Here is a 12,951-nt window from a genome sequence, read left to right as displayed (position 1 = left end):
CTGCCAAAGAAGTTACCAATTTTAAACAGTCCATGTACATTAGGAAGGTCTAGTTATATACTGATTTGGTCTCTGAAATTTTTAAAGATGCTGTTTGAAAAAGTAAGCACTGAAGCCTAACAGACCAGAAATGCAAGGTACTGTGTAGCTGGACTATCATCAGTGTACGTTTTAATGCAGCTGAAGGTTCTTCCTACCATATGACAGCTCTTGAAGAAATAATCTGCAATGACTACAGTAGTGTAAGCCAGATCAGACTGCATGTCCTGCTCTTATCAGTATCTACTGTCTCTTAAATCATATCTGGTCTTAATTTAAAGATTTGTTCTTCGTTTAAATAAGCTTGCTATCAGAAAGAATAAAATCTTGCTATAGTTTGAAACTACAAAATGAGACAGTTCACGTGAGCTCTTTTAAAAATACTTCTGTCTTTTTCTTTCTGCCTAGTAATGTACTATCATTTAATATTTATGCTGTGAAACTCCTCCAGAGACCCCAATCAGTTCAGGGGTCCCACTGTTTTACACGTTGTACAGATATGCATAACATATCAGCCTGCTTTACGCAGCCCGTACAAGGTGACTAAACTAGAGAGCCACATTTCATTTCTGATAGAGGTAGGCAGAATACTGGGGTCAAGTATGTCAGATGTGCTCATGAATAATGAGTCAAAAAGTATAAAAGCCTCCCTTCCTCTACTCCAATCTGAAATTCTCCATTCAGTAGGAAAACAAATGACCAGTGTCTTTATATGCAAATCAATGTGTACTTTCATGTAAATCAATAACAGTAACATACAAAATAGTAACAATTTCTTTATGAAATATACCATATTGCAAACTAATTACTCTGACTCAAAATCAGAAACTCTTCTGCAGTACTGCCTTGGTGATTTTTCCTTCATGCATTTTTTCTACATCATCCCAAGCTGCCTCAAGAAGAAGAGCTGAACTACTATGCATATACTTCACTTGTAAACCATCGACTATAGGTTTCTCCTCTGACCAAAGAAAAATCTTGCAAATACTCTGTTGTCAGGCTTATAAGTTACCAATCCCAGTATTTATTGCCTTTAATAAAAAATTATGAACTTATGAGGAAATGAAGTTCATATGGATTCTGCAACAAGTCTTCCATGCAATAAGAACTTGGCTATAAAGGGAATGATGACACCAGCCAACCAAACAACAAATAGGACTGGGATGAGCACCAGTGGGCAGCACCTCAAGGCACTCTGCTTTTGAGTGGTAGTGCATGATGTGAAGGCCTCATGGTAGTTTTCTCAAGAAAGGCATTTTGGTCATAATCCAACTCTTGTACTTTGTATATATTCAGTCTGATTACTTTTCTCCCACTGTTTCAATTATAGTTTTGTGGAGTCTCATATTTGACTGTGTGTATTGATTCTGAAAACATTATTCTTGGGCATACCGTATTGCTGCAGGGAGTTGAATATGTTGCATACTCGGGAGAAATGAAACAACAAAAAAAGTTCAACATACTTCCCTTTCAAGTCTATCTATTATTTCTTCCTTACAAAGGAAACTAATTCATTTTAAATAAGACAAAGTAAAAATCTTGAATGTACTAATGGGTAATGTGACAACTCTGCAAAAATAGTGCTGTCTGTCTGCCGGTACAGCCACTTTCTCATAAATTGGCTAGTTCCACTTTAATTGTAAATCAGAAATAGTGAGCTGGTCTTGAAGAAAAAAACAAAAACAATTTGTTGCTTTAAGGTGTGTTTTTTGTTGTTGTTTGGTTTTCATTTTTGTTGTTGTTGTTGTTGTTATTGTTGGTTTTTTTCCTATTTTCAACTTCACATGGGATTTGTGAAGACTTACAGTTTTTACCTGTAATACTAAGTATGCAGCATATAGCTCTAGGCTAGAGAAATGTTCACATTTTTGGCTTATTTTTCATGTTGCTACATCATAAGAATCCATTGCTTTTTATTATTACTGTAATACGTTTTTCAGCCCAACAAAGATCTTTCACAAACATTAAAGAATAAGAGGAGCAAAAAATTAACACTAAAGAAAAGCAATATACAGTAGAAAGCATTAAGCCACACAGACACAAAAATATAATCTCTGCCTGAATTTATGCACCCTGTCCTAAAATTTATAGTCTGGTTACTGATGTGTTCTAATTGCCATGGGCTTCTGATGATAAAAATAACTTTCACTGATTGTAATTTTGCTTGGTTTTCTGCACTACAGGCTTAATGGTTCTTTAGTGCTTATAGGACAAAAAAAAAGAAAAAAAAAAGGAGTACTTGCCCAAATGGGTTTGATCCTGTTCTCACTGAAATCAGTGACAGCCCCACTGGTGACTTTAACAAGGACAGGATAAAATCTATTGTCAAAATTATACTATGGAATTAATCAAATTCATATTAAAGTTCTATGAGAACTGAATGGCTTTAGGACTTTAAGTTTACAGTTCTCCAGGCAACAAATAATTGGATTCTGGTAAAATATGCCTTTTATAGTAATACTATTGACAGAAGCATAAAAACATTTGTGAAAAGATATATGGCACATAAATTTTTAAAAGGTCTGGTTTGTTATACTCAACACAGCAGAATTCTCTTTAATGTCAGAATTGTTACTTTTAAAACCTTACTCATAAATGGCGAAATATAATTACAAGACCTGAAACAAATGGATCGGTTGCATCCTCTCATTCTGCATCCATCTATTACCAGTTTATGCTAAATGAATCCACTTCTAATTGTAATGACTAAAACGAAATATATCTTCTCCGTTTGCTTGAGTGACTGTCTCAGTTCTCTGATTATCCACTGTAAATGCCTGGGAAGTACTGTGAAAGAAGTGAAAGCCTAATGGCCCAAGCATAGTTTCCAGTTGAGAAAATTAATATTCCAACAACTCAGAGTACAGTCCTGTACACAAAATTATAAAGGAATTTTATTTAACTGCTCAGACCTCAGAGTGATGATATATCCTTATGGGAAAAGTCCATATGCAACAGCCGAGAACATGCTATAGCACAGTGAGGGATTATCCTATTTCTTTGAATTTCCAAGAAGAATATGGGTGTTCTACAAATAACATTTTCCCTGTAGAAACATTAAATGAATGAAGACTCTGAATACCAAGCGTACATCATCATCTTGCAGTTTTTATTACCATTGAATTGACTATAGTATAAAGGCTAATGTATGCTTCATTCAAGGCTTTTATCCCTGTTTCAGGGGATAAAAGTTAAAACAAACTTTCTATAGGCCTGCTCTGTTATATTTGGGACAAACGTCTTACATGCAAGACCTAAAGCTGTGGTCATGGCAACACTTCATTTCCATGTGGAGCTGGGAGCTTCCAGATCTCAAACGTATTGATATTTGCTTCAAGGATTAAAGAGCAGGCAGGTCTATGAAATCCTGGACTTCTAAGCAAGAAAAACATCTGTTGGGTAGAACCCTAAGCAGCTTGTAGACTAAAGTTAGCAACTTGGATTTCTTAGTTAATTCAGTTGCCTTAGATCAGTAGGTGTCACTGCAGCTAACAGCACATAATGGAATTGTAAACAACTGCAGGGAAGTAATTCAAGAAGGCAGAGGCCATACAACATAGTCAAGCAAGATACATAGCCTAACAATGTCATAAAATCTTGACGTGTCCAAAAATGATCTGTGAAAAAAGCAGACTGATTTGTAAAGTACATGTAACAAAAGCTCTGGCTCCTACTCATTTCACAGAAAATGGGGAAAAATGCTGGGATTATTAAAGCAGCTCCCTTATGAAAGACTAGAAATAACCCTTAAAATTAAATTTAAATATGAGTAAGAATGAATGAGTGAGCAAGAAAGATAAAGATACTAATAAGGTATGATTTTCAGGTCCACACAGGGACTATAAAAAGCTTATTAACTGCCACTACTGCCGTGTGTTTTAAGTTATTTTATCACTCAGCTTTACAGCAGAAGAAATGCTCTAGAAGCAGTGCTGTGCTTTGATTAATCTCTTTCATACATACACTTTTACAGAGTATTAAACATTGCTGCAAAGATCCTTAGTGAGTCAGACTAGTTTGTGATTACAGACCAGGCTCATTTTACATTTATGTTAATAGCACCATTAATGAAATACATCTTTTATGTTTTTAGTGGCTCTCTAAATACCTAAAAGGTTTATTATTAAATGTTTACTTATTGGACAGAAGCAAGCTATTGCATATTACACTGGTAAGATCAAGAGCTTTGCGACAGCTGAAACAAATAGAGAGTATGTTTGGGCAAAGGCTGTGGATTTTTTGAGTACAGAGCACCCATGACAATGGCTGGGCAACACAGTTCAAACCTGTACCAAAAAATATCCAAAATGATGGCAGTACCTCCCTGACATGAGTTAAACTTCTGTCAGAAGGGCAACTCTGTGCCAGGGGTAGGTGCATATCTCTTCTCCTTGCCCCACTGCCAGTGGCCAGGTTGCATACCCTCTGTGGAGGCTTCAGCCATGGCAGCACTGGGATGCCCCAGTCCAAGACTTACTGCAGTAAGATCTTCTCATGAGAAAGTCTTGCCCAGATGCTAATATTTAGTTGCTCCTGTTTTGTTATGTCAACTTTAAACATTTTTTTTTATTTTTATTTTTTAAATTTACAGTATCAAGTTGCTGGAATCTAGACTAAAAAGACTGATCTTCCAGATCAGGAATAACAGTGATCTTTTTAACAATTCTCATTAAACACAACCTCCTCCTTCAACCCATTTATTTCTTTGATGCTCAAATTAGCATCTTTTTTCCAGCATGCTGAATTAATTAGTACAGTGACAAAGAATTAGTACAGATAGGATCAAAGCTGAAACCGTATTTATCTGGAATGTGAAATTAATAGCAGAGAATATTAACCCTCAGCATTTCATGGAGCTTTCCACATGACATACTTAGCAAGCCTTCTAGGAGTCCATTCAAAATAAATCAACAGTGTAATCATTTTCCCCACTAAGTTTTGCTAAGAGAAAAATAATCTTGCCATGAAGTCTGCTACAATATGGAACTGTTTTTAATACATATCCTTCCACACTACTTAATATGTAACTCACAGGCATCAGTAGTACAAAGCAAAGAAAGCTAAAAAAAAGGCAGTTAACCACATTCATATGAATGCTTGGATTATCATATTATTTACAGACTTAAGGGCTAATGAAATAATTCCCAGCACCAAACCTGAAGAAACTGCTTGCTGTAACCCCTCACAGTGAAATAATCATAGAATCACCAAAGTTGAAGACCTTCAAGATCATCCAGTCCAACTGTCTACCTATCTCCAATATTTCTCACTAAAACATGCCCCTCAGTACAACCAACCATGTCAGCAATAATAAAAAACATCTTAATTTTCAGTATTTTTGTCTCAGATATTAACTGTTTCAGTATCAGATAAATGACTAGAAGTTTGCCATATAAAATGCAAGAAGTTGTTGCTCTACCTACAAAGTACAGAGCAAAGGCAGGCAACCTAAATAAATCCTCCTATTTTTCTTTACCTATCATCTTCCCTAACCTTTTAAGCCCTATATCCTTATTTTTTAAATGAGAAACTTTCTTTTAATTTAAATAGGCGCCACCACAATGAGTTACTGTAACTGCCAGTAACTAGGTATTAGGAAATCCTTACCACTGAAGTAGGCTCTATGCATCTAAAAAGTCAGGAATATAATGGTATGCTATGACTTGAACCACTTGAGTTAAAAGTGGCTGCTGCAAAACCACAAGGTTCATCTACAGAACCAGTGGCACAGAGTAACTCATCAGCCACTATGCAAACAGACAACAGAAGGGAGCCTGAGGGCTCATCTATAATATTTCAAGAGACTTGCTTTTAGAAAACACACTAAAGTAGTCTGAATGTTGGAGACAGTATTTATTAAGGAAGGTCATCTTTCAGTTTACTGTCTGACAAGGAAACTCATGCTGTTGAATGACAGCTTTCCATCCGTGTCCATGGAATGATGCTTCAGTCATTTGATGGCAAGTACAAGAACACTGCATCGTCTAACACTTACATGAAGAAATAAACACCTACAGTAATGTAACACAGCTATGATTTACAGCTTGTCCATAAAAAGGAAAAGTTGATTTATAGTCTGTCCAACGCACCAAGCTCTACCAGCTTGTCCACAAGAATGTGTAATTGTCCTCCACTCAAGTAGGATTTTATTCCTGTATTTTCTTCTTTTTCCCTGTTTTCATATAACATTAGCTATTTCCCCCTTTTTCTTCTACCCTACAGGAAAGCAATTTGCTGTGAAATGAATACTAACACTCTCCCAAATAGTGCACAGAAACATAGCTAACTATATTCTATACGGAGTCCACAAATGGCAACACAAGGAGAACAGGATAATCACACCCATGCCTTGGGTTGGTAACTCTACATTCCAAGAAAATAAAAAAGACTCAGAGTATTAAGGTCTTTCCCCTTACTCTGCTTTCTTAATTCCCATTTTCTCATCTCCACACTGAAGAAAAAAGAAAAAGAAGCAGACAGTTAGGTTAGCTATTAATTTTTTTCCAGAAATTTGTTATCCTCTGTCATGCAGGAGAAAGATAAATGCAGTTTCTGACTGAACCTATTCCTTTGAGGTTCAGTCAATAAGACAGAAAGTAGGAGACAGATTCCCTGTGCAGTCTGCAGGCGCTGCCAACTGCCCCTCTGGGACTCCTTGCTGACTTTGTGGTTTTCTCAGATGTGTGTGTGGAAATTCTGCAGAGTCCAGAGAGAGCCAACATCCCTCAGTGTCACACTAGACCCTCAAGCCACAGTGGGAGAAACACTTGGAAATGGGACAGGGAAAAGACCAGATAAGTGAGCAAAATAAAGCTTTTTGATTTCTGCTTCATGCTATTTCCTCATCACTTCTGTACCTCTTTCCCTACTACTAATGATAAAGCCCCAGAACTCACTGGTATATCAACTACACATGTATATGCAGCAGCATATGCATGTTTACAAGGTGAAGAACTTTCCATTTTCTTCTATCACAACTCTAAGGATATTTGCTGCTTTTCTTAGTGTTTCAGCCACTGAGGCACTAGTGGAGAGGCTCCACTTACTATTAAATTGTTTGCTGGGTCCTTTTGGCTATGGAAAAAGCTTGACACTTTGACATTCTCAGAATTGCAGATACAAAATGCAAGAGGCAAATTAAATACACAGCATTTGCAAAACAAAACTAAAACCTGCCCCATTTGCACTCAGAGCCATGATACTTCCAAGTGTCAGACTTGCTAATTATCTCACAGCAGCAGCACTCACCTTCTCAATTGTACTGCATGCATTCTTCTTGTGTGCCACAGGGAAGATTTGCTGGGCTTACTGGATCTTCATGAAGTGAAACTGCTCGTTGCAGATTCCAGCATGCTCTCCAGGAAAACATAGCTCTTGAAAAACAGCAGTAACACAGAGGAATTCTCTATGTTTGGAGTGAGACAACACCCTAGCCTTCATGAAAGCTCCATTCTCAGTGGGAACAGTCCCCACTTTAATGACCATCCATGTTGAGCATGTATTATAATACCCATCCTACAAATTAAGAAACTGAGGCATGAAGGGTAAAAATGATGTGCCAAGGTTAATAGGACCTAATATTTTTCTCTACTAATCACCTCAGAGCTGTAATTACAGTAAAGCTGCCTTGTTTTTCTTTCTGTCTGTCTGTCTGTCTATCTATCTATCTATCTATCTATCTATCTATCTATCTATCTATCTATCTATCTATTTTAAGGTACCTTTTTCCCTCTCATATTTCCTCCTATCCCCTTTAAGTTTCCTTTTTCTTATTTCCCTTTTCTCTTCAAGCATACTCTCTCTCTTCCCAACTCCTTGCTCCATTCTCATGCTACACTGCTACAGAGATGCTCCCTAGAAACTCAGAAATACTCCAGAAATACCTGGAGTTTTCTGCTGAAGGCTCCATGAAAGTAATGTGTCTTGGGAAACAGCACTCTTGCCTTCAAGACTCTGCACAGATACGTGCAGTAGAGAGATGCAGAGATCATTACAGTAGCTGAGCTGCCAAAGACAGACTGAGCACTTTCTCAGCAGGATCATTAGGCTATATTTGTGCTCTGCACTGCTTAGAGGACTTGAGAAATGCTGAACCAGGGTAGGACACAGTGAAGACTCAGAGCCTTGTACAGATGTTGAACTGAAAAGGGAGGCAAAAAAGGCAAACAGAAAAACCTAAAAGAATTGTTTTTAGATTAGACAATGAACTTACGATTTAAGCAGCACAAGTTCCAGCCCTTCAGCCTTAATGATAGCTGACATTTTTTTTTTACAAAGCAGTAACTTTCAAAATGATGCCAAAAGAAAAGAAGAGTGGAGTTACATATACTACATTTCTGAAAGACACATTTCAGTGTAATAACTAATAGGTGGTTTTGCATTTTTAAACTGTCAAAATCAGTCCTTCTGATAAATAATACTTTCCTTCCCTGGCCTTGGCTATTGTACATTACTAATTAGGCATAGTAGTTTGTGGTTAACATCCTTCCCTACAGATTTATTATTAGCTTGCATATTCTTTTCTGTAGAATTCTGCTAACGATAAGGTCTGCTGGAGGCCAACTGCATGAGGCCATTGGGAGGAGAAATCTGTTTGCCTGTCAAAACAGTGGCCATCAATTAGAACTCTAAACGTGATTCTTCTAAGTGTCTTGGATGGTAGCAGAGGTTTCTGGTGATGTATGAGGGGACTGGAGTCACTTTCATACCGTGGGAGGAAGCTTTCAGAAAAAACAGCTGTCCACATTAAACAAATTCACTGTTACCTTTCAGTTCAAGCTGAGAGGAACCTGTCTGGCTTGCCAAAATTCTCTCAGCTATTTTCCCAGAAATCTCAGCTTTAAAACATTTTATATGGCAAGCTGACAAAACTGATACTAGATTATCCTGTGGTTTGCTTAGGAAAATTTGACTTAGGATAGCTATAGCAACAGGAGAAAAACAATGAATTTGCTGAAAGACACAAAGCATCAAAAAAGAACCAGTGGAACAATGCACTTCCACTATTTATTGATTTAGGATGCAACCCTGGCACACAAATAGTGATTTCCCTTTGATACAAGCACCCAGCTCTCATTAGCATCAATAATAACCATGTGGACACACTGATGGGAATATGCTCCCGAGTATTTTGCAGGAAATTAACACCACTCGGGGACTGAAGAACACTCTGTCTGTCACTCAGACAGCCTTCTCTACAGTTAATTAAGCAAGAAACCTGTGCCACAGATCTCTAGAGGAAACCCTTCCCTGATCTCCTAAGTACAACAAGACTGACACAGAGCAAAATGTCAGAAGTGGGAGCTGGGAAGTAGAGATGTTCAGAGAAGCTGAACTTCAACCTGCCATTTGTGACTACATTCTTCCTGATTTTGCAGATAGTTACTAAAAATCAAACTGATTAGCTGTTGCTAATTTGAAACTTTGGAAAAGTAACCTACAGTATTTTCAGCTCTCAATACACTGAGGCTTTTGGTTATCAGTTATTTTCAGTGGAGGTAATTCCAGAATCATGGAATCAGTTATGTTGGGAAAAAACCTTAATATCAACAAGTCCAAACACTAACCTAACACTACCAAGTTCACCACTACACCATGTCTTTAGGCACCACACTGAGATGACATAAAAAAACAAGTCAGCAAACTGCTAGTCCTCTAGGACTCCACTGATAATTTCATGCAAATACAGGAAAAAGCAATGGACTCAACCAAGCTCACAACATGTAGCTCTGGCAGCTGAAAGATGAAGGTTCAGGATGGGAAGGCTTCACCCAGTTACTACACAATTTACTCTCTCATCAGGCTACGAAACTGGACTAAATTTAATAAAATCCTTTCCTCGTCGCCACTTTATATATGGAGAATAAATATGAGAATCAAAAAAGTGAAATTTTTAGTCAGTTATGTGAACTACAAAGTTCTGTCATATATGCTTTGAATAGTACCCATGTACTATGTGCCAGAAATTTTCTTTATGTTTTAGTGAAGACCTGGAAATCACTGCTGTTTCTTGAGCCTTAAAAGTAGTAATTCTGGAGCAATCAGAGGAATACTTTTTACTAGATAAGTTCAGAGAAAATTGGTAGAACAGTGCTTTAAAACTGCAAAGTATTTTTGTTTTGCTATTACAACTACTTAGCTCTAAGTTGCATAAAGAACATAAAATCTATTAAAACAAATTCCCAAAACCCTTTTCCTCCTTGCACATTTCCTGACTTTTGCCCACTGATTCTCTGCCACAGATGTACATAAACTATTTTTAGAAGAATTGTTATTAATGTTTATATTACCAGCCTGCTAGTTTTTGTGTGAAAATGTAGGGAGAAGTCTATCACTGTGCTTTCTTATTTAAATACAGTAATGCTTTGTTCACTGTACAAAGGCTCAGCTTCTTTTCTCATCACTCCACATTTCCATTTTGTAAAGTTATATTCATTCATTCAATTATTTGTAATTCTAAAAAACTGGTGCTAATTTTAGCTACTGTCCCAAATGAGCACAATAACCTACTACAAAATTCTACACTTCATCTCAGCACAAAAAGTCTGAAAAAACAACTTAAATATGGCCGATAAAACAAATGTTAAATTCAAAGCCTGTAACAACATACGAGACCAAAGAACACAACTCAAATATGTCAGTCACTACAGTCACTTATGATACAAGGGATGCCACAAGAAAATAAAATCACTGAATAAATAACAAAATGATGTTGATAAAAACTACTTTAGGGTACATGATCAATAAATGAACTTAATATTTTGTTTCCAAACTGTGCCTTATTCAACCACTATTTTTCCTGAATGTGTTAGTTAACAGCCTTTGTCCACCACAGAATTTGTAGGGAAAACTTTGGCTTACTTTAATTCACGAATTGAACACAATCATTATTCATTATAATGAGCATTATGCTTATTCACTGTTAACTGTAACTGATCACATGTATTTCTTCTACTTAACTTGTTGACTTACTCTTTAAAAACTACCTTCACAAGCAGGTAGGAGGAGAAACCACACTTCACATCCTAAACAATAATGTTTTGGCTTTGAGCCCAAAAATTTCCTGCATAAAACAACCCCACAACAGTATGAAAACAAATTAAACCGTCAGTGCTCACAGTTGAATTACATTCAACCAAAAGTATTTCATCTGTAAAAAAAAAAAATAACCTAGAGATCTGACTGCAAAACAACTTAAGCATCTGCAGATGTATTACTGGTCTTCTTTTATAAAATGAGTGAAGTGTGCTTAACTTATTAACTCTACACCATTTGATGTCTATATCTCACTTCCTTCAATTCATTAGCTACAATAGGTAAAACAGGGCTTTTTTCCTCATACTTCTTTAGTTGTCTTTGCATCCTTCTTGTAGCACTGTATTATTGCTAGGCATCTGGACAACTGCACTGAAGATGGGACAGATTTTTTTCTCTTTTTATCAAGCCAAGTTATTGATTCATGATGCTACGATGCTGTTTTTCTGCTGCATTGTCAGAACAAAAACATGCAGTTACCTGGCCTCAATTCCAGTTTTCTTCTTCCAATGGGAATTAAACCCTTTTACTCCTTTCCCTCCAGTTATGCTATTTCCTGCCATCTTCCACTTCACTTGTCCATAGCTGTTCAGTTGTGTCACTCTGCCTGTCTTCCAGCTGCTGCTGAATAGACAAGATCACTATGCCCAGTGATTCTCCTATTGAAATCCTCCTGGATTTCAATAATGGAAAGCTGTACACCTGGAAAAAACTATTCTCCCAAGTCCATTCACAACATCTGGAATTAACAACTACATCTTTTCTGTTTAAGTAGAACAGTAATATTGAATTAATGCACCAATGCAGCTATTGGAATTCAATTCTCTAGCAAAAACTGCTAATATTTAACAGATTGGTTGAAATTTTGATAAATATGAGAAAGCACAAGATTTCAAAAAGCGAACTTTTACATTCTGTATAGGACAGTGATAACTTTCATCTTACACAATGTGGCTAATAGTGTTTGAGAATGAAATGACAACAGAAAGGGAAAGAAGTAGAGATACCCTAAAGGATTCTCACTCAAGAAATATCAAGAAGCTAGAATGTAGAGTCTGAGACGCAAAATGCCTGGACAAAGGAAGAACCTGCAGTAAGTTGCAAAATATTTGCTTTTTGTCAGTTTTAATACAAAAGAACTCAGATGTAGAACTTAGACTTAAGAAATAAAAATGAGGAAAATACACATGAGATGAACAAAGATCAAATTAACTGCATGAATTCTATTGCAAGGGAAGATTTCCAGGGAGGAGAAAATACTGTCATTAAGATATGTTCCCAGAATCACTGATCGTTATGCATTAAATATTTTACTTCTCAGTGTTAGCTATAATTTTAAAAAAACATGTAATGAAGATCGCATTCTAATTTGTCTTATTAGTAAAATAAAATAAAATGAAGTAAACTGTACAAAGAGACCTGAACAACATCTACACCTGGGAAATTCTTCTCCCTTTTTCTAGAAGTTACCCTCCTGAACTTAAGCATGGCCTTGGAGACATGGAGCATAATCCTTCCATGTCCTTTTGATTCTAATTAGAGCATATGCAAAGGAATGCTCAACTCTCTGAGGTGGGGCCAAAACCAGAAAGATCTATTTCATTCTAGCCCTTCTTTTCAGTTCCCCCAGCAAATGTGGTGTTTACCATTTCATAGAACAGCTGCTTGAAACAAACACAAACACTATGTTTGTCCTGTAATACTCAAGTTATCACACCAGAGAAACTGCATGCTTCCTTTCATCAAAGGATATTTTACAGATGCATTATTTCCTCAAACATCAGAGAAAACTAATAAAAAATACTCTCAAAACAACTTTATCATCACAAGGAAGAGAATGGTCTTTCAAAAAGGAAAAACATGAACATAAATGAGGAA

General features: G+C 36.6%; 1 protein-coding gene across 1 annotated transcript in view; it reads right to left on the bottom strand.

Moving 5' to 3' along the window:
- Nucleotides 1-12,951, bottom strand: part of PARD3B (par-3 family cell polarity regulator beta) — a 359,707-nt gene that overhangs the window by 93,066 nt on the left and 253,690 nt on the right. The window lies entirely within an intron of this gene.

The sequence above is a fragment of the Cyrtonyx montezumae genome, unplaced genomic scaffold (genome assembly GCF_038088225.1).
Source record: "Cyrtonyx montezumae isolate F1298 unplaced genomic scaffold, pur_monq_1.0 scaffold_7, whole genome shotgun sequence".
Lineage (NCBI taxonomy): Eukaryota > Metazoa > Chordata > Aves > Galliformes > Odontophoridae > Cyrtonyx > Cyrtonyx montezumae.
The sequence above is the reverse complement of the archived record's forward strand: the minus strand, read 5'-3'. Positions and strand labels throughout refer to the sequence as shown.